General features: G+C 42.1%; 1 long non-coding RNA gene across 2 annotated transcripts; it reads right to left on the bottom strand.

Annotated features, from left to right (window-relative positions):
* Positions 1-289: 289 nt before the first annotated feature.
* Positions 290-21,046, bottom strand: LOC105716363 (uncharacterized). Of its 2 annotated transcripts, none has more exons than XR_010338705.1 (4): positions 21,024-21,046; positions 20,249-20,322; positions 10,695-10,795; positions 290-576 (listed from the first exon to the last, which is right to left on the bottom strand). It is a non-coding gene; the product is annotated as an uncharacterized LOC105716363 (long non-coding RNA). The 2 variants fall into 2 exon arrangements; XR_001107267.2 differs by having other exon boundaries at positions 20,841-21,033.
* Positions 21,047-27,770: the final 6,724 nt, after the last annotated feature.

Genomic DNA, 27,770 nt, shown 5'->3' with positions numbered 1-27,770 from the left:
CTGGCTAATACAACTTACTGATATTCTCCCAAAATTATTCAGGAACTGCATCACTTTCAGAGAATCTAGAGATAACCAGTACCCACAAACACAGTCTCCTTCCCATTCTCTTACTCACCCTCCTTCTTCCTTTCCAGCTTCCCTCTTTCCTTTTCATGAATTGGTTCAAAAACCATCACATTATTTGCAGAATCAAGAAACTATATTGGTGTTCACTAAGGGAAGACAGACACCACAAAATGCATATGGTATGATTGCATTTTTATGAAGCTCAAAAGCTGGCAAAAACTAATGTACGTTGTGAGAGGTCAAGGTAGTAGTTAACTTGTTGGGGGTAGTGATTGGGAGCAAACACTAGGGAGCTCCAGAGTGCTGGTGATGTTATACCTCTTTATCTTCATCTGGGTGCTGGTTACACTTATAATGCCTTTTCTGTATGTTTGTCTTACTTCATTTAAAAACAAACCGTGAGATGCTTTTGCAGGAACAGACTCTTTCATTTCATCAGTAAGCCAGAAGTTCAATCAAACTAAAATGAATATTGTCCCAGTTCCATTCCAAAATTGAGTATGCAGCCTAAAGAAAAAAATAGTCACAAAAATAAATGAAAAATCTATTACACCATCACATTTTAAAAAACCAGCATAAATGCCTATAATATTCTAGTATCAAATTATTCAAACATCTTAAATATCAAATCTCTAATGTTCACATTAATTTGGTAGCTATTGCCTACTAAAATGTTGAATATACACAACTAGTGTCTTTAATTAGCATTTGGAATTTTTGGCCATGCCAACGCATGGTCTCGGAGCAAAGGGAAAATCGAATTCTGATAGATCTTGCTCAGAAAGATATTGCTCAGAAAAAGCCCATACTATAACACATCAACATAAACTGTAATATAGAACCTGTCTTCCCTGCTTAGATTTTGAACCAGTGAGTTATGGGGGACTGTGTCTGGTGGAGCAGAAGAGACCATCCTGGGTGACAAACCCCAAGAGAAAGGAGAAACTCATCAAATAGCTAATTTGATACCCTCCTGTTTGCAGCAAGATGTCAAACCTAGCAGAGTTCCATCCTCATTGAAGAAAATATAAGGAGTGGGGTCTAAGCTTCCTTATCCCCACTTACAGATACCGAGATTTAATTGATAAATTCACAGGTGCCTTTAATGAGGTGGTTTTGCTAAAATAACATTTTGAAAGCCAGGGAAATCTGTTTGTTAGTCCACATGGCAGGCCCAGTCTCATACACAGACACCAGTCCAGTCTCATATGGGGCTTTCTCATATCTTTGACCGTATATCCCAAGTTAATGTTGGGCTCTGCATACAAGAGCTAGTGGAGTCACACCACCATTCCTTAATGTTAGTATTATTATTTTCATTCTACAAGTGAAAAAAATTAAATTGCAGAAAAATGAATTAGCATTCAGGTTCTGAGTGGTGGATCCTCTCCTCTCTGTATAGCACCTGCTAGCCACTTTGCCTACTGTTTTAGGAAAGAGGAAATAAACAGAAGCACAAAGTGAGCTCATTGTTGGGCAGGGGTGGAGAACATGTTCGTGGAGATGTAAAATCGGATGTCTCCAAACAGAGAGAACTGGGGAAAGCTGCAATCCGTGGCAATGAGCCCTGAAGAACACCAGCAACCAAGCAAACAGATGATTCTTATCAGGCACGGTTTTCTTGTGTGAAATTGGCACTGGAGCTGATGAAGATCAGGCTGTCTGCCTGAGGGCCTACATTCCAAAAAGTTGGATATGGGGCCACACTGGCCTGACTGCAGTTGGAGAAACTTCTATACTGCCTCAGGAGACCATCCTGGAGTACACTAGATATGCCTCATGGACTCAGAAAGACCAACTTGTCTTGTGGGCAGAGTTGGCTGGTCAGGTGATAAAAGGGGAGTGAGTGGCAGTGAAATGTAGCGGTTGCCAGCAGAAGGCTACCCGAGCTCAAATCCCAGCTCCAAAATCTACAGGTGCACCAAACCAGGCAAAGTGCTTAAACTCTGCATGTCTCAGGCTCCTTAATTTGCAAAATGGGACAAAAATAATGATCATATAAGATTATTGTAAAATTTAAATGAGTGCATTTATTTAAAGCATTTAAAATACCTGGAATACACAAATGTTATGTAAGTTTTAGCTCTTAACATAAATATTGTAAACAGTGGATGTTATGAATTCAGTGGGTACAGAGCTTCCCAAGACCATGAGAAACCACCTCTTGCATCAGTGTGACCTGGATGCAAGACATGGAGTCAAAGGAGATCATTTAAGATTTAACTGCCCTGCTGGAGTTTGGACTTGTGTGGGGCCTGCTGCCCCTTTGTTTTGGCCAGTTTCTGCTATTTGGAATGGCTGTATTTACCCAATGCCTGTACCCTGTTGTATCTAGGAATAACTAACTTGCTTTTGAGTTTACAGGCTCATAGGTGGAAGGGACTTGCCCTGTCTCAAATAAGACTTTGGGCCGTGGACTTATGAGTTAATGCTGAAATGAGTTAAGATTTTGGGGGACTGCTGGGAAGGCATGATTGGTTTTGAAATGTGAGGATATGAGATTTGGAAGGGGCCAGGGGTGAAATAATATGGTTTCGTTGTTTCCCCACCCAAATCTCATCCTGAATTGTAACTCCCACAATTCCCAGGTCATGGGAGGAACCCTGTGAGAAGTGATTTTATTATGGGGGTAGATCTTTCCTGTGCTGTTCTTGTGATAGCGAATAAGTCTCACGAGATCTGATGGCTTTAAAAAAAATAGGAGTTTGCCTGCACAAGTTCTCTCTTTGCCAGTCGCCATCCATGTAAGATGGGACTTGTTCCTCCTTGCCTTCTGCTATGATTGTGAGCCCTCCACAGCCACATGAAACTGTGAGTCCAATTAAACTTCCTCCTTTCATAAATTGCCCAGTCTTGGGTATACCTCTATCAGCAGCATGAAAATGAACCAATGTAATTACACTGTACTATATAATGAAATAATCATACAACTCACCGTAATGTAGAATCAGTAGGCGCCCTGAGCTTGTTTTCCTGCAACTAGTCCCGTCTGGGAGTGATGGGAGACAGTGACACATCATCAGGCATTAGATTCTCATAAGGATTGCACAACCTAGATCCCTCACATGCTCAGTTTACAATAGGGTTCACATTCCTATGAGAATCTAATGCTGCTGCTGATCTGACAGAAGGTGGAGCTCAGGCAGCAATTCAAGCAATAGAGAGTGGACGTAAACACAGATGAAGTTTGCTCTCTCACCTGCCACTCACCTCCTACCGTGCAGCCCAATTCCTAACAGGCCACAGACCGGGACCCCTGCCCTAGGTGATGGTATAGGGAGTGGGGACTTGGGAAGTAATTAGGTCCTCATGGTAGAGTCCTTATGAACAGAATTAATGTCCTTATAAGAAAATGACCAGAGAGCTAGCTTACTCTCCCTCTGCTCTTCATCATGTGAGGATACAATCAGAAATCAGCTGTCCACAACACAGAAAAAACCCTCACCGAAACCCAACCCTGCTGGCATCTTGATACCAGACTTCCAGCCTCCAAAACAGTGAGGAATAAATTTCTGTTGTTTGTAATCTACCAGTCTACGGTATTTGTTATAGCTGCCCTATCTAAGATAACAGATCAAAGGTAAGGCGGATTTGGAAGCCTGGACGCATACGTACTCTAGTTACTTTTATTTGTTTCTCTAATTGATCAAGGGAGAAAGTATAAAAGGATGCCTACAAAAAGTATTTGTTTAACCATATCAAATTATTGCTATTCAGCCTTTCTTTATAGCAATTTCATGTGTTTCAAGCTATTATTGTTATTATTATTATTATTATTATTATTTGAGACGGAGTTTCGCTCTTGTTACCCAGGCTGGAGTGCAATGGCGCGATCTCAGCTCACTGCAACCTCTGCCTCCTGGGTTCAAGCAATTCTCCTGCCTCAGCCTCCCGAGTAGCTGGGACTACAGGCGTGCGCCACCATGCACAGCTAATTTTTGTATTTTTTAGTAGAGACGGGGTTTCACCTTGTTGACCAGGATGGTCTCGATCTCTTGACCTCGTGATCCACCCACCTCAGCCTCCCAAAGTGCTGGGATTATAGGCATGAGCCACCGCGCCCGGCCCCTCAAGCTATTATTAAGTGGGGCATCAAAAAGTTTGCTTTTCCTGGTTGTGAGCTACCAGGGCTTGCCTTGAGCCTAAGGCCAAGAATTGCATGTGGATTTGTGGACACTAGGCTCATGTGCCTCGTAATGTTTAACCCTCATGTGACACTCATTGGTGAACATGTGTACGATTAGCCATGAGTGCATTCAGAGAAATTTCCCTCTAGCCTGAATTTTTAAGTGGGCAAGGGCTATGGAGGATGCCCTGAAGCATCAATTGTGTTACTCTAACTAACTGATGGAGCCTTTTTTTAAAGTGTTAAAGTTTAAATTTATATAATCTTTAAACCGAAAGAAATATGAGGTGGCCTTCCTCTAGCACACATCCTCTCCCTCTTGTTCCCCCATCCCAAGGAGTGCCTCTACAGTGTTCCCAAAGGAAATATCCAGCTTCTTCTTCAATGTGCAAGGTTAGTTTTTAAAATCTATCCATAAAGGTATAAAATAAAGAGTAAGTCTTCCTTACCTATCCTCAATAACTGATCTCTTTCCATAAAATAAACATGCTTAAGAGTTTCCCAGGTATTTAACGAGAAAAATTATTATGTTTTTATTTGTATTTATGTTTATGCCATTTGGAATTTATACAAATAGGAATTTAACATATATGTTAGTCCATTTTGTGTTGCTAAAAGTATCTGTGGCTGAGAAAGAGGAAAATAAATTTCAACAGAACAAGGGATAGACAAGAAACCTGGGAATAAAACCATAGAAGAGAGATCATGAATTAGAATTAGAAGATAAATATATTAAAGAAGCTCATATAATTAGTTTATTTATAAAGAAGAAAGGGGTCTGGCACGGTGGCTCACACCTGTAATCCCAGCATTTGTGAGGTCAAGGCAGGAGGATCATTTGAGGTCAGGAATTTGAGAGCAGCCTGATCAACATGGTAAAACCCCACAAATACAAAAAATTAGCTGGGTGTGGTGGTGCATGGCCTGTAGTCTCAGTTACTTGGGAGGCTGAGGCAGGAGAATTGCTCGAACCTGGGAGGCGGAGGTTGCAGTGAGCCGAGACTGCACCACTGCACTCCAGCCTGGGTAGCAGAGTGAGACTCCATCTAAAAAAAAAAAAAAAAAGAAAAAGAAAAGAACAATGGTTTTTTTTTGGTGATGGTTCTGCAGGCTGTATAAAAAGCATGGCATCAGTATCTGCTTCTGGTGAGGGCCTCAAGAAGCTTTTAGTCACAGTGGAAGGGAAGGGGGAACACGTGCATCACATGACCAGAGTAGGAGCAAGAGAGAGGGGAGCAAGGACAGTACCGAGCCATTCATGAGGGATTCACCTGCATGTCCCTGTCACCTTCCACCAGGCCCCACCTGCAGTGTTAAGGATCATATTTCAACAAACACACATACTATGTCAACATGCATGCTGCTTTTTTTGCTTAAAGATCTACTTGGAAATCCCCATTATGTACAGACAGAAAAACATTCTAAAGTGCATGAGGAGTGCTTCTAAGGTGTCAGAAAGACCAGCTTGATTGGGAAACTAGTTGGCTGGTCAGGTTATGACGGTGGTGACAGTCCTAGTATAACAGCAGCTGAGGCTAGAAAATAATCTATGGTGAATTCCATTCCATAGATGCGTCCCTAATTTTTTAAAACAGTCCTTTATTTATGACCTTTTATGTGTCTCCCTTTTTTTGCCATTACAAATGTTGATATAAGCATATTCTTGGCACAGGAATTCACTACTTTTGAGGCAATCTGTTCTGCGGGAGAAGATTCCAGTTTTTAGAAAATTTGTCCTTGAATTGATCTAATATCCAATACCTTTGGAGTTTAAAGTATTGATCATAATTTAAAATGTTGGAGTCAGACAGACAAAGAAACATAGAGAATAATGTGTTCTTCAGGTTATAAGACATTTTGAGTTATATATTTCAAGATATATCCTGGTAGGCTAGACAGATTCAACAAATCAAAACACTTGAGACCCGATTAATTTGAGTTTAGATAAGTAATGAAAAAATTTTTAGTATATGTTTGTTCCATGCAATATCTGGGGCATAATTATACTTTAAAAGTATTCATAGTTTTTCTAAAATTCATATTTAATTAGGTATTTTGTATTTATCTGGTAACCCTTCTTCTGAGTTTCTTCTAGCTTAAAATGACCCTTTTTGCGACGATTTCTCATATTATGTTGTTCCCAGAGGCTCTGGTATTGGAGTCATCTTTGAATCATGACACAGAGCTCCAGAGAAACCCAGCGTCTGTCCTCCTTTTCCTAACCCCATTCAGCCCTGTGTCAGCCATTGCCATCCAGCCCATAAAGCTTGTGCCCCAGATGCAGACCTGTGAGTAAAAGAAGATCCACCCATTTGGCTCCTACCATATCAGAGAGATGGAAGCATTCCCAAACGAAAGGAGAATGACCATCTTTATTATCTCCAAAATCTGATACCGGAGAACCACCGAACAGCCCTGCTTTGCTACCTTCCCTGGGCCACTATTCCCTTCAATACAAAAGGAAGTCATTAAACTAGAATTATCAAATCAAATAATCTACACGCTCTAATACTAACACAAAGTACAATGTCACTGGTACTTTCTTTAATGCAAACACCATACATTTATTATTCAACTCATACTGGAAGTTTCTTTTTTATATTTTATTTTTTTGTAACTTTGTCAAGTGGTTGGTTTATTTTTAAGCTTTCATGGTAGCCAAAGCGGGCAGGTTTCCATGTAACGCATCAGATTGAGGCTCGATTAATTATTCATCAACGGGATCATGTGAGCCAGGGTGCAGGCAGTGGATCCATTTATTTTGACACTTTAACAACCAGCTTGGATTGGCCATGTTGCTAATCAACAGAGTTCAACTGGTTTTAATGAGCATAAACACATACAGTTCCTAGAGGGTAGACTTGGCTTCAATTTTAACCATGGAAAGAAGTGATGAAGAAAGGGAAGAATGTGGAGTGAAAGAGGGGAAAGAAATGATGGAGAGAACGGGAAGAAATGGCTAAAGCAGGCAAAGCAGGGGAGGGGCACTAATCACTCTCCCCACTCCTGCTCCTCTCATTCAGCCTAGCTCACCTCTACTAGGCCATAATTTTCCTAAACAGCCCTGATAAAACAGCATCGTATTACAGTTATCATTCTGCAGCCTCCTTTTTTACTCAGTGATCTTTCCTGAAGCTTTTTCCAAGTTAGTGCTTACAGCTCCACCTCACTGTGTTTACTACTGCATAGTATGTCATTGTAAAACTAGACCAGAATTTATTTAGTCCTCTATTAAGGTGTTTACCTTTATTGTTATTATAAACGATGTTGCAATAAATATGCTTGTTCATTCTTTCTTACGTACATTCAAGAAGTTTTCTTAAATGTAACATCTGAAAAATAGAATTTCCTGGTCAAAGAAAATGCAGAAATTTGAATAGATCCTGTCAATTTCAAAAAGGTCTGGAAGGTCATAGTTTATACTCCGGGGAGGGGACTGCTACAGCAGTCAAAAGGAATTTATCCTTATCTATAATTTTTTATTTTTTAACAAAGAGAATAAATTAATTTATTAATTATATCATGAAAAAATAATTTTTTAAAACAGAATATGATTTTAGACATGTAAAACATCAATGGCTTAAACAACTTTGAATATCAAAGAGATCCATTCAGCCTGCTTCTCCCATCAGGGTGCCTGCCTACAGGTGAAAATAACTGTCCTAGTGAACAAAGGCTGAGCCTACACACACACACACACACACACACACACACACACACACACAGAGAGAGAGAGAGAGGACTGTCTAAAAGTCACCCTTGAACAGACTGAACACATGGCCTTTCCATCCAAATCTGATACAGGGGCTATGGATGGAGCTGGAGTTTCTGAGGGAACCACCAAGGAGTAGCTTTCATTCAGGTTCTGAATACTTTATCAGGTTGGTGCAAGAGTAATTGTGCTTTTTGCTATTACTTTTAATAAACAAAGAATTAAGGTGGAGACCAAAGTATTTTTAGTAAGCTGATTTTGGTAGACTGAGGATACAAGTGTCCGCCAGTAAAGAGTCCTACTAATACTGACCTGCAGAACTGGGCAGACTTACCCGCCAGCCGTGCCCCTAGCCCAATACCCTGCCCCCGTTAGTCCAGATCCCAGCAAAATTCAGAGGTCACACTCAAATTAAGACAACACAAGGACATTTGATCAAAAGTGTAGGCAGGAGAGTACTCTGAGGTGAAGCCCAGCATGTGTCTTACAATCCCCAGGCAGTGAACTCCTGAGACAGAGATGCTCAGGCAGGGAGTGTTCTGGGGAGTGGCCTCCATCAAGATCAACGCCGATGGAGAATGGAAGAAGTGGGACTGGGCAAATGGAGGTAGGAACTGCAATGAAATTGTGACGAAGGCCTCAGTTAGCCCTACGGGGAGTTCAGGGAGTAGGATGAACCCTCCTGGATGTCTTGCTAGATGCAGGGAAGTTGGGCCTTTGTACCTCTGCATTGATCACACGCTGAATTGGGCGGTACATTCCCTGGCGAGGGGCATATGGTCTGGGTGAAGAGAGGTGGCTCATTTTTTGCTAATGGCAATTCCTGGAGAGGGACTCAGCTAAGTGTCACAGGCTACCCACACTCTCAGTAGCTGGGAGAATGATCTCAGCTCTGACAAGGCATCTGGGCAGTGCTCACAGCATGATCTCAGATTCAGCCCCAGGCCACTTGGATTCACTCTCATCTTACAGTAAAACCCAGGAACAGCCCCTCCAAGATTCTGGCTGGCCTATTTTTTTGGTAAACTTAACAAGAGGAAGGCTAGTCACATGAATTATAGCACCCCCTGTCCCCATGCTGCAGCTGGTTTCAAGGTAACTACACACATAATTTCTCTCCTCTCCTACTCATTCTGGATTCTCCTCACCCTTGGCTAACACCTCTGATGGTCTAAGTGGCTTACCTGTTGGGGACACCCCCATCTTCTTCAATAAGATCTGAGCCTTCTCAGGCCGTGACCACTGCATTTGTCCATTTGTTGTTGAAATTGGGCAAGGGAGTTCCAAGAGAACCCCAGGGAGTAACAGCAGCCCTACCTCCTCCTGAACATCAGGGCCCATTACTCCTGCTGGGATGGAGACTATTTCCCTTTTCTGATGGACTTGGCGTGAGCATAGCTTAAAGCTTAATGGGCCTCCTACTGACTTCCTGGTGGAAATGTTCTCCCTCTAGGAACTAGGACTTCTAAACCACAAAAGCCTCGGAGTGTAGTGAAAAGCATAAATTGCCTACATTGGTCACTTGAAGTGATATAAGCCAGGCCATGCCTATTTCTACTCTGATTTCCAGGCTTGCACTTGCTATCTATCTACTGGGGACATAGCCCCAAGGAACGGTTGTTGATTTAGGACATATATATTGTGTCTGGAGGACAGTGCCCATCTTGACAGCTTATCATTTCTAAGCTGGGTCCTCAGTGGCTAGTAAGAAGCTGTTTTTTCACTCTATCAGACATCAACTTCTGGGTGACACAGGATGTGATAAGGCCAGGGGATACCGTAGTCAAGGGCCCACTGCCATATCTCCTTGTTTTTAACTGGGTTCTCTATCTCTCTGTCCAATGCAGTGCTACACGGGATGCTATGTAGGTGAGTCAAGCCCTTTGAGAGTCATGCTGGTAGATTATTTCAGGCATAAAAAGCAATCATGTATCTAGTATACATGTTGATTCAGTCAACACGAATTACTGCTCCTTCCAAGATGAGAGGGTTCTATAAAGTAATCTCTTGCCACCAGTTGTCTGGTTGGGCTCCACAGAGGATGTGCTGAATCAGTGGATTAGTACTGGTCTGTATTTCTACAAGGCTGGACATCCAGAGTGGCAGATCAGCCTTAGTAAGAGGACACCCATGCTGTTGGATCTATGCGTAGCTTCCATCTCTGCTGCCATGGTGTGAGGCCCATTTGTCAGCATCAGAGTGACCAATGACTGATGTCAACTGGCTGGGTCCTTTTGTCTACTGGGTTGTAGTGCCTTTTCCCTGGTAGATGCTCTCTGTTTAGCATTAATATTTGATACAAAGCTTGTCAAACATTATGTTCTCTGTTACAGAGGCTTTCATGTACCTCTTCCCTAGGTTTCTTCATCCCTAATCTTCAATCTTTCTCCTTCCGGGCTCTGATTAACTGGACAAGCCATCTTTTACTGACCATGAGCCCACATGTGTTCTTACTATAGACCACTTCTCTTTGTACACAAAGTGGGTAAATATGTACACTTCCCAGATCTCTGCCTGTTAGAAAAATTTCTCTTCAGTCTTTCTTTCAGATCAACCCTGCACAGAACTGTAGTAAGCAGGCCATTTTCTGCTTATACCCATATAAAGAGCCAACCCCTCTGTGAACCAACTTTGGCCTTTTACCTCCTTCGTCAGCTGATCCTAGGAGCCTCCTTCCCCCATGCAGTCATGGGTGTGAGCTGAGGGAGAGACACTAGTGCAAGAGCGGCAGGTGAATGGGTCTATACCTGCTGGTGCCCAGCTCCAGATATGGCTCTTTCAACTTACCGTGAATTTCGTGTGGGAGTGTAAGATTTTATGATTTGGTAGGTCTGACAGAGGTCAAAGGAATTCACTGATGTTTGTCATTCAGGCCGTCCTTCTGGAGCCTGGAGACGGGTGGAGAAGGGTAGACAGCGGATTAAAGGCAAACAGAAGATACTCAGGTCATTCCTAAATCTTGCCCACTATAGAGGCAGAGCCCTGCAGGAAAAGCAGAACTTGTGTTTTAGTAGGTAGCTCATTCCCAATAATTCTTCCAGATTAATCCATCAGTAAATGATGTCCACCTCCCAGGAATAGAATGAGTAAAGAGGCAGAGAGAGATCAGAAATGTGCTTAGGGGAAATTCCTCTTAATGGAAACCCAGAAGGAGGGAAGCATTCTTGCTCCAGTAAGCGCAATGGATCAGGCCCAGGAGGACTAACACAGCCTCGTAGGGGAGGTCGCATTAACAACTAGAATGTTCTAGTGCTGTCCAGCTCCAGTGCCATCCAACAAAACTTTCTGTGGAGATGAAAACTTTCTAAAAGTCTGTGCTGTCCAGGATAGTCACTAGCCGCACGTGGTTACTGAGCACTATATGTGGCTGCTGTGACAGAGGAAATGAGTTGTTTTAATTTAATTTCAATTTATTTAAACTTAAATAGCCACATGTGGCTAGTAGCTACCATCTGGGACAGCACAGAGACTAGGGACTGTGTAGGCACTGACTTTACAGGTAAACACCTTTAGACCCCAATCACACCTTCCCATGGAGCTAAAAAGAGTACGGGCACTTTCACCTAAATCCATTGAACTTGACACAGCAAGGCTCTTAGCCTGGGGCATGGAACAGGCTTTTGAGTCATTCAGGCCCCAGGTCACTGCTCATTAGCTGTGTGATTTCAAGCAAGTGGCTTTTCTCACTGAGATTCAGTTTTCTAATCTGTGAAATGAGAATAGTACTTTATAGGGCTGTTGTGGATATTAATGAGAGAATATCTGTAAGATGTCTGGTCTACAGGGGTCATTTTATCAACACATCCTGATACCAGACCCCAGCCTCAACTTTCTAACCTCAACATTCTCCTACTTCTGCTTTTCCTTAGTGAATCCCTAGAATATCGGCCAGTTCTTTAGTCTGAGCTTGCTTTCCCACAGTGGAAGAAGAAAGTCAACAGGGCTTCCTGCCTTGGATATTTGTATTTATTGACCTCAGAGAATTGGAGACATGGATCACTTAGAGTATGAAATAGAGGGTACTTTAGTTACTTTTGGGGGAGGGAGGAGTGGAGTTGATTCTATAATCTCATAAACATAGCATTACCTTCTACATCATCCTCAGTTTATCCTACCAACAGAGTTACTTAATCAAAATCAGCAAGCTCCCTGCATCAGTGGAACTGAGATTCTCACCTATTTTTGCTGCCAGATCCTGGGAGTAAAATATGAGAGGCTGAAACTCTCAGTTGAGAGTCCTCGTTTTAGAATTACGTAATTCCTCATGGGCAAACAGCCAGAGCCAAATTTGGCAATTCACCAGGGTTCGCTGGAGACTGACTTCTCCTCCGTTTGTTTGGCTGCTTGGCGAGCTGCTTTTGTTTTGGTTTGGGATGTCGTGAGTGATGTTGTGAGCTGGGTGAGTATTCTCAAGTCTGCCTTTTCGCCTGTTGTTGGGGGGAGGAGAGCGCTTCCTTTGTTTTCGGAGCTAAGTAATGATCTCGTTATTTCTGTGGCAGGAGGAGTCTGAAAGTTCAGAGGTTCCAATTTTAACCAAGCTCCACTACAGCTCCTTCTGATGAATTTATGTTTTAATTTTTCACCTGAGTCTCAGTAGCATACATCATATACATAAATAAAATGCATGAACCTGGCCTAGAGACTGGGAGCTGAGAAGCCTTGCTGAGTTTCAGTGATGAGTTTTAACATCACAGCCTCCTCATCTTGTTACTTATTATCACCTATGCAAAACCCTGTTACAAAGGCACAAAGTAGGTCAGGCCCAGCTGTACCAAAACAGAACCTAGGGAAGGAATTAAGAAGAAATCCTTAAAAGCCTGTCCTGTCCACGATAAGACACACATTCACAGGTTTTCTTTTGGTGTAATCCTGCAAATCAACCTCATGTCGGTGAACTAGCTCTTCCACCTTTGTGAAGACAGCAGTAGTAAGTCAGTGTTCATAACAACGCAGTGTGGAAAAGGGCAGTGTGTACTTATGATCATCAAAAGCACTGAGAACCTAGAGAAACTCCTCTTCCAGTCTGATGTACTCTTATGTCACTTTCTGCTCTTTCCTGGGGCTTTGTTTTCCATGAAAAACAATGAAATAACTTTCATTAGTTCCCTTTCAACTCTTAAAAATCACTTTGTACTCCTTTGAACAAAAAGAAAAGAAATGTGCTTGAATAGAACACACCAGCGTATCTTCAGATTACCTGCATTTAAATAGCTCTACCAGTTTGCAAACCTTTCTGGAAAGATGGGGAAAAACATTTTAGGCAACTTGCCATTTTAAAATGAGCTAAAGTTAAATCCCTAGAGAAAAAGAGGAAGTGGGAATAGTTGTAGTCCCAATGCCCTCAAAGACAAGTGTAATGAATGATGCCACAGAGCAAGCCAAAAGGAAAGAAGAAAATCATGTTCTAACTATTTTTCTCTCCAGAGGTCTTTCTCCAAGAGAAGTCCGCATTAGAAAACATTTATCTCATGGAACTCCAGTCTTAGCAGCCCAGTGTAGAGGCTCCAAATCTGCTCATCTGGGCAGAGAGGAAGCACATACTTCATTCTCTTGTTCTGAAAAATGCCAGTAAACCAATGGGCCTTGTGCCTGACCTACTGTCCTGGTCAATAATTGTAGATTTCCTTCTCAATATCTCTTTCCCTGCCTCCATTCAGAGGGCCACTTGGAGAGAAAATGAATTCCTAAATAGATGCCCAGAAAAAAAATGAGTGAAAGGGCTGCCCCATGAGCAGCGTCCCCACCAAGGGCACAAGGAAACAATGTCCTCTGGTTTCTTATTTGCCCAGCCATCAGGGTGATCTGAGAGTTTCATTCCCCTATAAAGTGAAGATGCCTGCACAGTTTTTTTCCAGCCCCACATTGCCATCCATGTCCCTGGTAGCATCTATGCAATCCGATGGCATAAGCAGCACCATCACACTTAATGTTGTCATTCTGAACACCTCTGCAAGACCCATTTTTTCCTCCCATTGTCACTTCATACAAAAAAAAAAAAAGCCTCAAAGTGGAAAGGAGAGAAGCAGGGTAGACAGCTTAGGAGCAGTGCCCTACTGAATAGCAGAATATCCCCTCTTATATGTGTTGGGGTCCTTCAGGGACTGCTCTGCCTACAGCCCCTCTCCTTGATCAAGTCTTGGGTCTCCCCTCATCCCTTACGTGCAGCCTCTTATCTCTAAAGTCCAGGGCAGTGTTCCACACAGAGATCTAAAGATGTGTTATTATGGACCAGTCCTGGGCTAAGTCAGGCATGGAGCGCAAGCCCAGATCCCCCCAGAAGTACAATCTTCTGCAAGTTACTTAACCTCTGTGAACGTTCATTTCCTTATGTGGTACATGTGGATAATAACACCTAGTTCATGGAGTTGGTATGAGACTCAGAAAAGATAATATACAAAAAGCTTCTAGTTTGGCACACAGTAAGAGCTAAAAAAATATCAGTGCTTTCTCTCTTGCATAAGATAGTCAATGAATCTGAATGAATAAATAAGCCCTTCTCTTTCTGTCTTACACACATATACACACACACATACACACACACGACAAGACAAAAGGGACAGAGGAGTAAATGAGAGGAACACATCTATGGTACATAAAGTCATTCGAGCTTCCTAGACTATAATGACCTCACCTATAAAATAAGGAGGTTGAGTTGCATTATTTTGATGAAAAACTGAATTGATCTGTGAGGAAGAGAAAAGAAGTAAAAGGACACAGGAATGGCAGCCTGAAAGCAGGCTGGGAGGTGGGATCACAGTCTCCAGAATGCCCACAAGAATAAGAAGACTGTCCTGGAGAGGACGACAGGTATTCCTTCTGATTTCCTCAGAGACCCCAATCCCAGAGGACGCAGGAACACATAGGACCTACCCAGCATAAATGCCACTCGATAAATGGGAGATATGCCAGAGGCATTTGAAACACAGCAACTCCATCTTGAATAGGGGCTGGGTAAAATGAGGCTGAGACCTACTGGCTGCCTTCCCAGATGGTTAAGGCATACTAAGTCACAGGATGAGATGGAAGGTTGGCACAAGATACAGGTCATAGAGACCTTGGTGATGGAACAGTTTGCAGTAAAAAAGCCAGCCAAAACCCACCAAAACCAAGATAGCTATGAGAGTGACCTCTGGTCATTTCCACTGCTACCCTCCCACCAGTGCCATGACAGTTTACAAATGCCATGGCAATGTCAGGAACTCACCCTACATGATCTAAAAAGGGGAGGCATGAATAATCCACCCCTTGTTCATCATAGGATCAAGAAATAACCATAAAAATGGGCAACCAAGAGCCCTCGGAACTGCTCTGTGGAGTAGTCCTTCTTTATTCCTTTACTTTCTCAATAAACTGCTTTCACTTTACTGTATGAATTTGCCTCGAGTTCTTTCTTGTGCTACATCCAGGAATCCTCTCTTGGGGTCTGGATCGGACTGTTTCTCATAGCAAATAGGCAACAGGTTCAGCAATGTACACAAACAAAATTTCATCAAGGCTGGAAATGCTTCTTCCCCTTTAGTTTCTGTCACAGTGGCTGTTGAGCCAAACTACAGGGGCATGGGCAGGCAGGAGAGGGTCATGGAGGGGAGGTTCAAGCAGATCCCGTCATAGAGACGCTTTCCTCCAGGCTTGCTCCCTAGCCCAGACTCCTTGAAGAAGCTACGCTGTTGGAATTCTGGAAAACATGTTGAAGTGTAGACTTCGAGGACCTCAAGGGGCATCAGTTTCCAGATACAGATTCTCAAGAGACGTGGAGCACATGCTGAGAGATGGGCAGGCCCTCTCCGCCCCGCTCTGTCTCTGCAGTCAGTCATTCTGAGTTTACGCTTCTTTTCTAGCTGACACTAGTGAAATGAGGAAACAGTTGGGCCAGATATTTTATTATGAGGCATATGAGGGAGTGAAGAAACTACCAGGCACTGGCCAGAATGGGCAATGTGTCTTTCAGGATAGGTGTTATCTTGAACTTGAGACTGGGAGATGCCAGGGTGGTAGTCAGAAACTGGGTGGGCCCGGACAACTGCCAGAGACTCGCCCTTCCAGTGACCAGTAGATATTGTAAACAAGCAAAATTTCTTGCATTTATGGGAAGGGCATTGGCTTTTAATTTAAATTCAGTTTAGTTCAACAGCATTCTTTTCCCCATCTCATGCTGTCCTTGAGATGGTTGAGGGTTGCCTGTCCTTGAGGAAAATGAGGTGCCTTTAGTTGGTGATTTAAAGACATGGGGGATTTTGTTTCCTCAGCTCCAGGCATGAGAGGTGTCTGTGCCTGGGCATGGAATGTAGCTGTACTGTACTCATTTCTGCTGCAGACAGACAGCTCTGCACATCTCCTCATGGACACTTGGCTCTCTATCTGGCCAGGATCACAGAAAATAAAACCAAACATTATTTGCTTGCTGATTAAAAGTAAAAATAAAAGGAGTAGGATTAGGCCTCACATGTGTTTCCTTCACTAGTAGGGGTCTTTGCTTTGCTTTTAACTCAGGTGAAATGGCCGTGCTCTCATTATAAAACTGTGGGAGAGTGAGAAACACAAAATAAAGATTTCTGGTGAAATAAGTATTAGGGAGGCATTTTCCCCTTGTAGCTGTGTTGTAAGGACTGAAAACCTTTTTACAATTTTCTCAAATTATAACTCGGAGGAAGTTCACTCAATCCATTCAGAACTGCACCCCACACTGCGACCCCACATTCCAGCTCTGTCCCAGACCGTATCAGCTGTTGGCGTTCCAGTTCCCACAGTCAAACCGTGTGACCCTGTGGAGAGCTCAGCGGCACAAATTTGCTCTGCACTGTCCGGCTTTCTTCACTGTGTAATGAATGAAAGAACAGTTGACAGAAGAGAGTTTGTGTCTCCTCTGAGGTCTCTTCACTTCCCAATGAGTTTGCAGAGAACCTACAGAGAAACTGGGTCAGGTACTACAACAGTCCTGCAAAGGTTTCCCATCGGAGAAGAAATATACATTTTCACCATTTCTGCATTTTTGCCCATCAGTTTACTGCACCCTCCCTAAGCAGATCAGGCCATTGTTAGAGTGAGCACTGATTAGAATACCAAAGCCCAGAGCTAAGCCTTTTGCTAAAAGAGAAGCCGACTTGCAGACTCCGCAGGACTGGGAGGCCCAAGTCTCTGGAGCTAGATGAGCTTGTTTGATTTAGTGGCAGCACGAATCTGATCCTTTAAATTGTTTCCTAGCAGAATGTAACCAGCACTTTCGAAAGTCAGTCTGACTGTAATTTGCTACTAATTGTAGTTTAAAATGAGCTACTCTGGGCCCAGCTGATAGCAAAGCATAAATTCAAGTGGCTGCTCTCAGGATGTCCTTGGATTAAGGTGAGCTTTAGTATTCTCACTACTTGCGCTTCTGGAAATTGGATAATTTCTATACATATCATACACATCACCCCTACTCATCAAGTTAAGGAAAGCCCCTAGAAGATGAAAAAGATAAGAATTGCTCTGGGTGGCATTTAAATTTAAGTAAAAATCGGTTTCACTGTGACTACTCGCTTCTTTTTTTTTTTCTTGTTACGTAAGTGAGTTATGTGATTTGTGAGATTTTGGTGCACCCATCACCCATGTATACACTGCACCATATTTGTAGTCTTTTATCCCTCATCCTCCTCCCACTCTTCCCCCAAATTCCATTGTATCATTTTTATGCCTTTGCGTCCTCATAGCTTAGCTCCCACACATCAGTAAGAACATATGATGTTTGGTTTTCCATTCCTGAGTTACACCACTTAGAATAATAGTCTCCAGTCTCATCCAGGTCACTGTGCAGTTTGCTTCTATCATGACTTTCTCTGGCTATCCCTCTTCTGAGATTTTTACTGCTCTTTCCTTAGGTCATTTACCCCTTAGGGCCATATCCAAAAAATGTGACCTATAGACCACCTTAGACCTTTGCAAAAATGCAGACCCCTAGACCCTAATCTTATTCTAGTAAACCATAACTTGGCTGTGGGGTAGGAGACAGTTCCAGGAACCAGCAGGTAAAATAAGATTGCAGAGGATTCTGATGTACATCCATCTTTGAGAACCATTGCCTCATAGGGAGATTGGGATGATTAATCCCTGCGAGATTTTAAAGTTAAAAAAAAAAAATTCAGCACTGATTGGAGTGAAATGGAAACCAAGAGGAGAATGGGGATCGGAGGTACTAAGATAAGCTCCTTCACTGCTCTCCAAGCTCTAATACTGCCCAAACTACGGTCCCTGCCATTCTGGGTATCACCATCCCAGACTGACCAGGTTGGATTCAGGTATCAAGAATCTTGGTATCAAGATCACAGAGCACATTTTGGGGTTCTCCATAATTTGATCTCTTCCTTCTGTCTCTCACGCACTCCAGTCTGGTCAGTGGCTCTCTTCTGCTCAGATAAGCTGTGCTTATGCCAGGCTTTGTGTCTTTGTTCACCCGTCCCCTCCCTTCCACATAGAAAGTCTTACCTCTAACCCTGACATATTCTAATCCTACCATCTTTCCTGTTTAAATCTTAATCCCGTGTAAGCCTTTTCCATTCATTTCAGATACCTTCATCTCTCCATTTTCTGAAACATAACTCTAGAATAAGTCTTAATTTTTTAAAAATTAGCATTTAATGATGACATTTGAGTAATATTCATCTTGCCAGGTAGATTTTGAAGTTTTCTGGTCAAAGAGACAGACTTTTTGATATTTCCCTCAGTTTTCAGCACTGAGAACAAAGTAGATGGTGTGAATCTAATATGCTCTTTTTAAATTATTGATTGATGGAATGCCTCCCTCCCTGCCTAGAAGATTATGTGGTAATTTCAGCCACCCCTATCATGTCTGACCCCAGTCAATGGCAACAGTTTAAAGTCAGTGGTATTATAGAAGACACTGAAATTGGCACAAGAAATATGCACAGAGGACTGCACTCCACTGGTCATTATTTATTAAGCCTCAACTGTATGCCAGACACTTGGTTAGATGTCAAGAATAGAGTGGTAAGTAAAACACCCTAGCACCTCTCATGGGATTCCTGCCCTCCTGGTAGAGATAGAGATTATTCAGGTGATCATAAAAATTAATATAATTTTGCAACATGATACATATTAGAAAGGAAGTATATTGTGTGGGCTCTGAAAGCAAGAAACAAGAGGACCTGTTTGCCCCAGAATTTGGAGGAAGAGAATTGTGCTGGGAAGAGAACCGGAGCCTCCAGGTTAAGACTCTGCAAATCTTCTTCCCTCTGGTTACTCCCATCTCCCATCTCCCATTCTCTAAAATTTAAAGTTTCATGATCTTTCCTTTAGGAGTCCCCAAACTATTAAAGAGCTGCCTGAATCCATGTGGCTGAATTGTGACTGCCAGGAGATTAATCTAATTTATACCAAAGTTGGCCAAATCCCTTGGACTTTCTGGCAATAAAATGGGTATGATAATAGAGCCTTGCTAAATTCACACTGTGAAGTGAAATGGCTCCTAATCAGCAGAGATTTAGCTCCAAATTATTTCTTTGTTAGCAAAGTATCCCTCACAGAAAAAATAAAGGAATGAAGGGAAAGGAGTGTGTGTGTATGTGTGTGTGTGTGTGTGTGTGTGTGAATGTGTAAGCAAGAAAGCAAGAAGTAATCCCTGTCTCAGTGGGTTCTTAATAAAACTCAGTTACTGCTCTCTTGTGACTTTCTATGGATTGCAACAAAGGAATATTTTAAGGGGTTCCAAAAGAGTCCTCTTTGGGAAATTGGCCACCTATCAACTGACAGAGGGTATTGTTTAGCCCTAAATAGCTTTGTCAGCAACAGGCAAATTTAACAACAGGATAGTTATTCCGAAAATGCAGTGTGTAGAAAATGCAACAACATATGGAGACAGAGTTGTGTTTTTATATTTTTCTTTTCTGTGGCTTATAGAAAGTGTGCCACATGTGTCTCTTGAGAGTGTGTGAGAACGTACGGAAGAGGGATGAGGAGGAGATACCAGAGATCTGGCCACTTAATACAGCACTATTCAGTCAGGTGGCTTTTATTATGCAAACTCACACATTGAAGACATTTTCTGTCAACCTTTAAAACATGGGATTCAAAACAGCATTGTCATAAGACCCAGAAGATTTAAATAGATAACTCACCTGATTCTATTTCACAAAAAACAAAACACCTTCAGTTACTAAAACTATGAACACCTTTGCATTGAATCTGATCTACTTTGAATAGCCATTGAATAATTAATCAAACTATAAAAGAAAAAGATACCTGTTTTTACAAATAAACACTTTCCTGGTCCACCTGCATTTCTCTCTTCTCTAAGTATTTATGTATTTTGAACACATTTAGAAGACAGTTTGACAGTAAAATGTACTTACATTTTGCTTCTATGTTGCAGGCAGCTTTCTAACATCTTTGTACATCTTTAAGTCATTTTGTACTTGCAAGAACCCTATGAGGAAGGCAGAAGCTTTACTTTCATTCACAGTTGAGGAAACTGAGACACAGAGAGGTTAGGTCACTTGCCGAAGGTCACATAAATGATCATAGGGAACGGCATGATTTGAATCCAGGCATATGCAAGTGAGTGAATCCTCTTGACTTCCCTTCCATATCCTTTCTCTGAGACTTATGAAGAGGGATGGCTGGTAGTAATTGTAATTGTCTTTGAGTAGGTGAAAAAATATATAATGTTTCCCAAGGCTTGACACAGGCTAATTTTTAAAACTCTTGTTTAGCTAGATAGTTAATGATGAGATAGTCACAAGTTAACTTACAGCAAACTAAATGTCATAAATAAATCACAGACAGCTAATTTGTACAACCTAAGCCAAAACTTGCAATGAAAGCAAGAGGGAGAAAATGTTTGAGAAAACTATCTTCAGAGGAAAAAGCAATAAGTTAAAATTAACTCCCTGAGGTAAAGACTCCACTCTTTGCAATTTACCCAAGTGCTTGGAGGTGACTTACAATTCCCAGCCTTCGCTCAGATCTGAGTTTAAAAGTGCTTCTTTTAGCAGCTCTTGCGGGATAAATTATGACTTCAAAGCACAAATGTCTCCATTCACAAAATGGGTCGCTGACAAGAGCTCTAGGGTGCAAAGAAACTATAACGAGCAAGGAAATATGGCAACAAGAAAAATGAATTTTTACCCTAGGTTCTGCGTCCTCTTATCTGTCTCACAATGTGTTACAGCGAGCCTCATTCTGCCTCTCATCACAGTGGGAGGAGTATGAGAAGGGGAGCCGACTCAATTAAACCGGATGGCCCTGGTCTTCACAGAACTACACTGGAAATGGCAGAGGAACCTTCGCCTTCGTCTGCAGGCCTGTGTGGCTTTGCGGTGAAAGATGCCATGCCGAGGCCCTGTCCTGGCGGTTGACCAAGACTTGAAGTCCTTGCTCGGGGCTGGGAGTCTGGGCCCAGGATGACGTGGAAATGCCCTCACAAGGCTTCCTGTGAATTCCCCGGAAACAAGTGATTCCAGGGCAGCTGGGAATCCATGGAGGCCTGCAGCCACTTCTTGCTGTCTGAGGTTGTCCATCTCCTCCTCCAGGTGGGGTTTCTGTTTACAAAGCCAGCGTTGACACTTTCAAACTGCACATACCTAAGTGACTTCAGAAAGGCCAGTGTTTCAGTCTAAGGACGAAGGAAGACACTGTTTCAGGGAGCAGGGAAGCCTTCTGTGTGCTTGGAGACAGGAGCCTGGGGCATCTGGGGATACAGGTGATGGAGCAGAGCACCAGCAGCATGAAGCACCCAAGAGGGCAATGTTTGCATATAAAGAAAGTGGGCCTATGTCACAAGGTACATGGAGATGGCAGGAAGGCACCACCTACCCCCTAGCAGGTGGTGAGGGAACTTGGGAGCCATAGCCAATCTGGCAGAATTAGGTGACACCATTGCTCCATAGGCTCAGCTCTGCTCTCAACTCAGGAGGAGTCCTTAGCCAGTAAGCCATGGAGTTGGTGGAAGGACCTTTGCTGCAGTGGCTCTCTGGGCTTTGCTGCAGTACCCAGCCTGGCACTGCAGCTTTCTTTGAGGACCACAACACACCTAGGATTCAGACCACTTGGCTGCGGGCCTGATGTCTTATCTGGACACCCTCCCCGGAGCCTAAACTCTTGCTCCTACCCTTACTCTCAAGAAAGAAAACTTGTATATGGTGGTGTGGATAGCGAGGGAAGGTTGTTGGGGGCCAGAGCTCTGTTTCATGACTTCTTGATTCAGAGAAAATCCGAGTGTTTCCAAGAAATTATATCCTACCTGTTGGTGCTACTTAATAAAATGAATCATTAACTCCAGACCAGGCTTTATGCCAAATGCTTTAGTTAATCCTCACATCCTGCCTGCGAGGGAGGTCAGTTTTGTCCCCATTTTGTAGATGAGGAAATGAGGTCCAAAGTGGTCATGACTTACACAAGGGCCTACACTGGGAAGGGGGGAAGAGCCAACAAGCAAAGCTTGACAGTTTGCTCTCATGTTGTATATTATATTTCTTTTCTTCTTCTTCTTCTTCTTTTTTTTTTTTGAGACACAGCCTCCTTCAATTGCCCAGGCTGGAACGCAATGGTGCTATCTCAACTCACTGCAACCTCCGCCTCCAGGGTTCAAGCAATTCTCCTGCCTCAGTCTCCTGAGTAGCTGGGATTACAGGCATGCACCACCATGCCTGGCTGATTTTTGTATTTTTAGTAGAGACAGGGTTTCTCCATGTTGGCCAGGCTGATCTCAAACTCCTGACCTCAGGTGATCCACCTGCCTCAGCCTCCCAAAGTGCTGGGATTATAGGCGTGAGCCACCGCGCCCAGCGTATGTTATATTTCTTCCAAGACTTGCTGAATATATTCTCACCTTGTGGAGCTTCCTCCTGCTTCTCTCCAGCAGAAGTCCAGCCTTGAGGAAGGTGTCACTGGGTGAAGTGGTAAAAGAACATGATCTGATTCATGTGTTAGTACTACACAGCAGCTGGTGTGATGAGAAAACGCCCTCTCTTATAAAAAGAAGCAAAGAGTTTCTCACCCGTAGTTAAAATTTCCCTTCCCACCACCCCACCTCCCTCTACTTTTGTGGCAAAATAGAGAACGGAAAAAAGTCAGCACTCCAACTCTTCCTGGTATTTTGATTCAGCCAGGAAAGCATAGTAAACAGACCCAGACCTCCCAGGAACAGAGTATTGACAAGAAGAGTGGAAAGAGTTAGCTGGGAACCCAGTGGGAAAAAGAATTGGATGCATCAAGAGAAATTAAAAATGAAAACAAAAAGTGAGTTCTTTTGTTGTTGCTAATAGATACAGTATCAAGATACAGATGGAAGACACCATATGGGGAAAAAATAAATAAGAAAAGCAAAGAAGGAGGGAAAATTTTAGCAACTGTGTCTCCTTCTCTAGTGAAATGACAACCCATTGGGTATCAGGAGAGCTGAGGGGCTGGCCTCTGCCGTGCTTCTAACAGACTATGTGGCACTGGCCAGGACACTGCCCATATCTGGCCCTCAGTTCCGGGTTTTGTTCTGGCCACAACCAGAAGAAACCCATTCAACCAATTAATCAATCCACTGGCATTTGCCTATTGTAAATTGTTCCTACACCTTTATTCCCATAATATACACAAAAGAAAAAGGGTAGGAAGAAAACTGTAAGACAAAGTCACCTGATTTCTTATAAGAAGACTGTTTCATTTCATATCTTTATGAAATACTTTAAAAGCCATCTTCATATATTCACACACACATACACACACATACAAATGCTTTCTCTGTAATTTTTTAAAAAATTGTGTTTGGACTGACATTCAAAACACAGTATAGTAGGTGGATATACTATGAAATTCACATGCCCTGTTTCAGTTTTGCCAACATAAACTTATCAGGCAGGATACAATTAGAGCTGACTAAGCATGTGGGCTTGCAGAAAATAATGTGTATTTCACTTCCGGAGGAGCTCAAGTCATTTCCTGCAGATGAAACAATAACTTGAGGACTTACCTTACCCTTTTTCCTCTTTCTGGAAGTTAGTAAATAACATAAGCACAGTCATAAAATCTGAGATTATGTTTTCAGAATACATTCTCTCTTAGCTAATGAGACTATCGCCTACATTTTAAAATGTTAAATACACGCAGTGTAAAGGAGACAAACGTAATTGTGTCATCTTGTACCAAAATTTGTCTTCTATAGTTACAGGGAACGCTGAGAATTCTCTGAACATTCTGTGCTTAATTTTCGACGGAAGCAGAAAACTTAAACATGGTAGCTAATGTGTGGAGGAAAGAGCCAGAGAGATTGTATCCACACTCCCCACACTCAGCTATAGGATGTTAAGTGGAGAAACACGAAGAGCCTCCTGTAACCTTTACAATGACATGCTCTTTATCTAATGCACTCAGTTACTTAATTAGTCTGCCAATATAAATCTTTAAGAAAACTGTGTGTAAAGTCAGCAGGGGGTCCACTTCCTCATGTTATTATTTTTTTTCCTACTGCTGAATAAATGATTTCCTCCACCAGCACCACACTCACATGTGTGTCCTCATTAGTATGTATGAACTGAGTGGAATAAGCATTGGGAGATTTACACTGTACTACATTCAACTTAATTAATAAGAAAGGGAGCCCATTTCTAGGGGAGGGAGTCAATGTCCACAGGTTCCCACATTCTGCTGTTTAATTAATAAGTCCGTCACGGGGAAAAGACTTTAACAGAGCCCTCCTCATTTTCTCTACCTGTCACAACTATTAGCTAAACTTTTCAGTGACCTTCAGATGTTAAGGTGCCCTGATCTTTAGGTAGCACCTCCAATGTAATTATGACTTAATGTCCCTATCCAACAAACACTCAACTCAGTCATTCAATGAATACCAAAAGAGGGTCAATCATTGGCCCGGCAATATGGTAGATGCAGAAGACACAAAAGTGAACCAGGTACAACCTGGTTTTCAAGTAAATTTCAGTTAAGTAGAGGAGGCAGGATATAAAAAAAAGTCAAGAAGCAGGGAGATTTCTGAAGTAGGGGGTTGTATGCACACATTTCTAAGACAGCCGAAGGCAATGGCAATGGAAGAGTGGGGCATAGAAGGAAGGCTGTCAGAGAAGGTGTCACAAGGAGCCGGTGTCTGCACAACGATTTAAAGGACAAGTGCCCACCTCCCTACAAGACTGAGGCAGACTCACCAGTGGATCCCCAGCATCCAGCACAGAGCAAGTAGTCAATGCAATTTTCTGAATTGAATGAGTTTGCCAGGCATGGAAGGGTGTGACAACATTTTGGGGAGTGGGGTGGGTGCAGTATATGGGCAAGGGGCAAATGGTCTTGGTGTGTTCTGAGAATCACAAATGACTTGTTACAATGGAGAATATAGTTTGAGCAAGGAAGTGATGAAAGAGGAGGCTGGAAAGGGATTATAAAAAACCAGGATGATAATATTGTGTAAAATAAATGGCCGTCTTCCAAGAATTTTTATTTCACAAAAACCTAGAAGCATATCAGAACTCATGTCAACTTCACACATAAATAAGCACAATATGAGAGGTGCCTGGATAATCATCCTGTATTGTTCCTTGACTTGTTTGCATAGGAAAAAAAAAACAGAGCCAGGTGTCTCAACAATAAAATATATTTCTTTCAGTTTGAAATGGTGAAAAAGCTCTGGGGATAAATAGTGGTGCTGGTTGCACAACAATGCCAGCATACTTAATGTCACTGAATTGTACTCTTAAAATGATTAAAATAGTAAATTGCATGGTATGTGTATTTTACTCAATAAAGAAAAGTATTCATTGAGTGCCTATCATGCTCAAGACACATAGACTTGCCTAAGAGAATTTTGGTAATGATTGATGTCAAGCTCACCGAGCTTAGTTCATTATTTTTTATTGGGATGTAAGTACAGACACACAGGTCTTAAGTATACATCTTGATGAATGTTAATATCTGTACCAATCACTAACAGGCTCAAGATGCAGAGTATTTCCAGCAGGCTCCCACCTGCCCCTTCCCGTCTACAAACTTCCCACAAAGCTAATTACAATTTTGATTTCCATTTGAAATAAAGAAAATTTTTTTGAAAATATGTGTTTATCCTCACTTTTCCTTGACTTTATGCAGAACAATCTTTTGGCAGTTGTTGACATTGCTGTGTATTTATGTTTTGTTTTTTTTCTTTAGTGTGTAACCAGTTGGCCACAAACTTAGTGACTTAACACAGCACCAATTCATTATCTGTTGATCCTGTCCAGTTAGCTGGGTTCTCTGCTCAAGACCTTACCAGGCTAAAATCAAGTAGCAGGTTAGGGCTGCTAGCTCATGCGAGAGGTAAAGCCCTCTTCTAAGCTCGCCGGTTGTTGGCAGAATTAATTTCCTTGCAGCTGTATTCCTGAGGTTCCCGTTTTCTTGCTGGCTGTCAGTCAGGCCTCCCAGATGCCACTCACTCATGCTGGACTCATGGTCCCCTCCTCTACCAACTGGGCAGCTTACTTCCTCAAGGCCAGTAGACGAAGGCCTCTGCTGCTGCCTATCTCTTTTAAGGGCTCACTGTGTTAGCTCAGGCCCACCCAAGACAATGTCTCTTTTGATTAACTCACACTCAACTGATTTTGGACCTTAATTATATCCACAAAATCCCTTTTGTCCTATAACATAACACAGTGACTGGAGTGATATCCCACGGTATTCACAGTGCCTCCCACACTCAATAGGAGAGTATTATACAAGGTGTGTTCCTTATACACAAGGTGCACTGGGGGCAGGAATCTTGGGGCTGTCTCAGAATCCTGCCTACTAGAGTTGCTTTCAGTTATTTCACCGACCACAAATCCAATGAGATAATAATTTTATTATTTAAGACATTCATCATTGAAAATTTAGAAAATACAGATAAAAGTAAAATAAAAATTAATATACTATTTACTATTATAACCAGATATAAGTAGCATTTCAGTGAATTTGCTTCCAGATTTTTCCTAATCATTATAAATATACATATGTAGGTATTTCTAGAAAGATGGTGCTGTACAGACTAATACTGGGTAACCATTTAAGTGGAATTTTCAGTCTGGTTATTCATTGTGTTATGGGAGAACTATTTTTATCTTTTGGTTTTAAACCTATCATAGAGTGGCCCTGTGTTTATGCAATATGCTACAATATATAGATATATATGTACAACGTTAAATTTCACTAAACTAGAATTTAACAGTATGTAAACATCAGCCCCCTTGTCATGTAGTAAACAGAAAGAAAATGGTCCAGGAAGAACTTCCTCAGCTTAAGCGGTTGCCCAACTAAGCTTTTATTGGATAGCAGGAGGTGCAATTAACAAGCAGAGCAGTGATATATATCCTAACTCATTGTTACTAATGATTTTTCTCTTTTTAAATCTGTAGTGGTAATTAGGACACACAAATACTCCATTTTTCCTTCTCAAAGCATATGTTAAGATTGCTTTTCCTTGTTCCCACATGGCACAGCCTATGTGACTTATCTTGGTCATAAAAGGAGAGCAAAAATGATGTGTGATTGCAGGGCAAAAACATAAAGAATGAGTTTGTGATTGGTGATGTCACCTTCACTCAGCTCTGACCCTGTGAGCTGCTTCGAGATGGTGTTTCTGCCAGCTGGGTGCCTGGGTGGTCTTGATTAGCAGAGCATATCCCCTCCGCTGTTAAGGTCACATTGAGTGAAAAACAAAATGTTGTTGTGGTAAGCCCCTAAGAGTTGTTTCTTATTGCAGCATAACTAGACAAATGCACCTAATGCAAAAACTAAAGTTTGAAAACAACTTTTCTCTTTTTACAAATTAGGGCTGATTCAAATTCATATCTATAAAAAATATGCCTCTTATTCACTTGCATTTGAATGGAAGGGAATGAGTAAAGAAAACATGAATGTACTGAGAAT

Source organism: Aotus nancymaae, unplaced genomic scaffold, assembly GCF_030222135.1.
Source record: "Aotus nancymaae isolate 86718 unplaced genomic scaffold, 86718_ANA_hifiasm-v0.15.2.pri h1tg000064l_0, whole genome shotgun sequence".
NCBI lineage: Eukaryota > Metazoa > Chordata > Mammalia > Primates > Aotidae > Aotus > Aotus nancymaae.
Note: the sequence above shows the minus strand (reverse complement) of the source record. Positions and strands in the feature narration are given on the sequence as shown.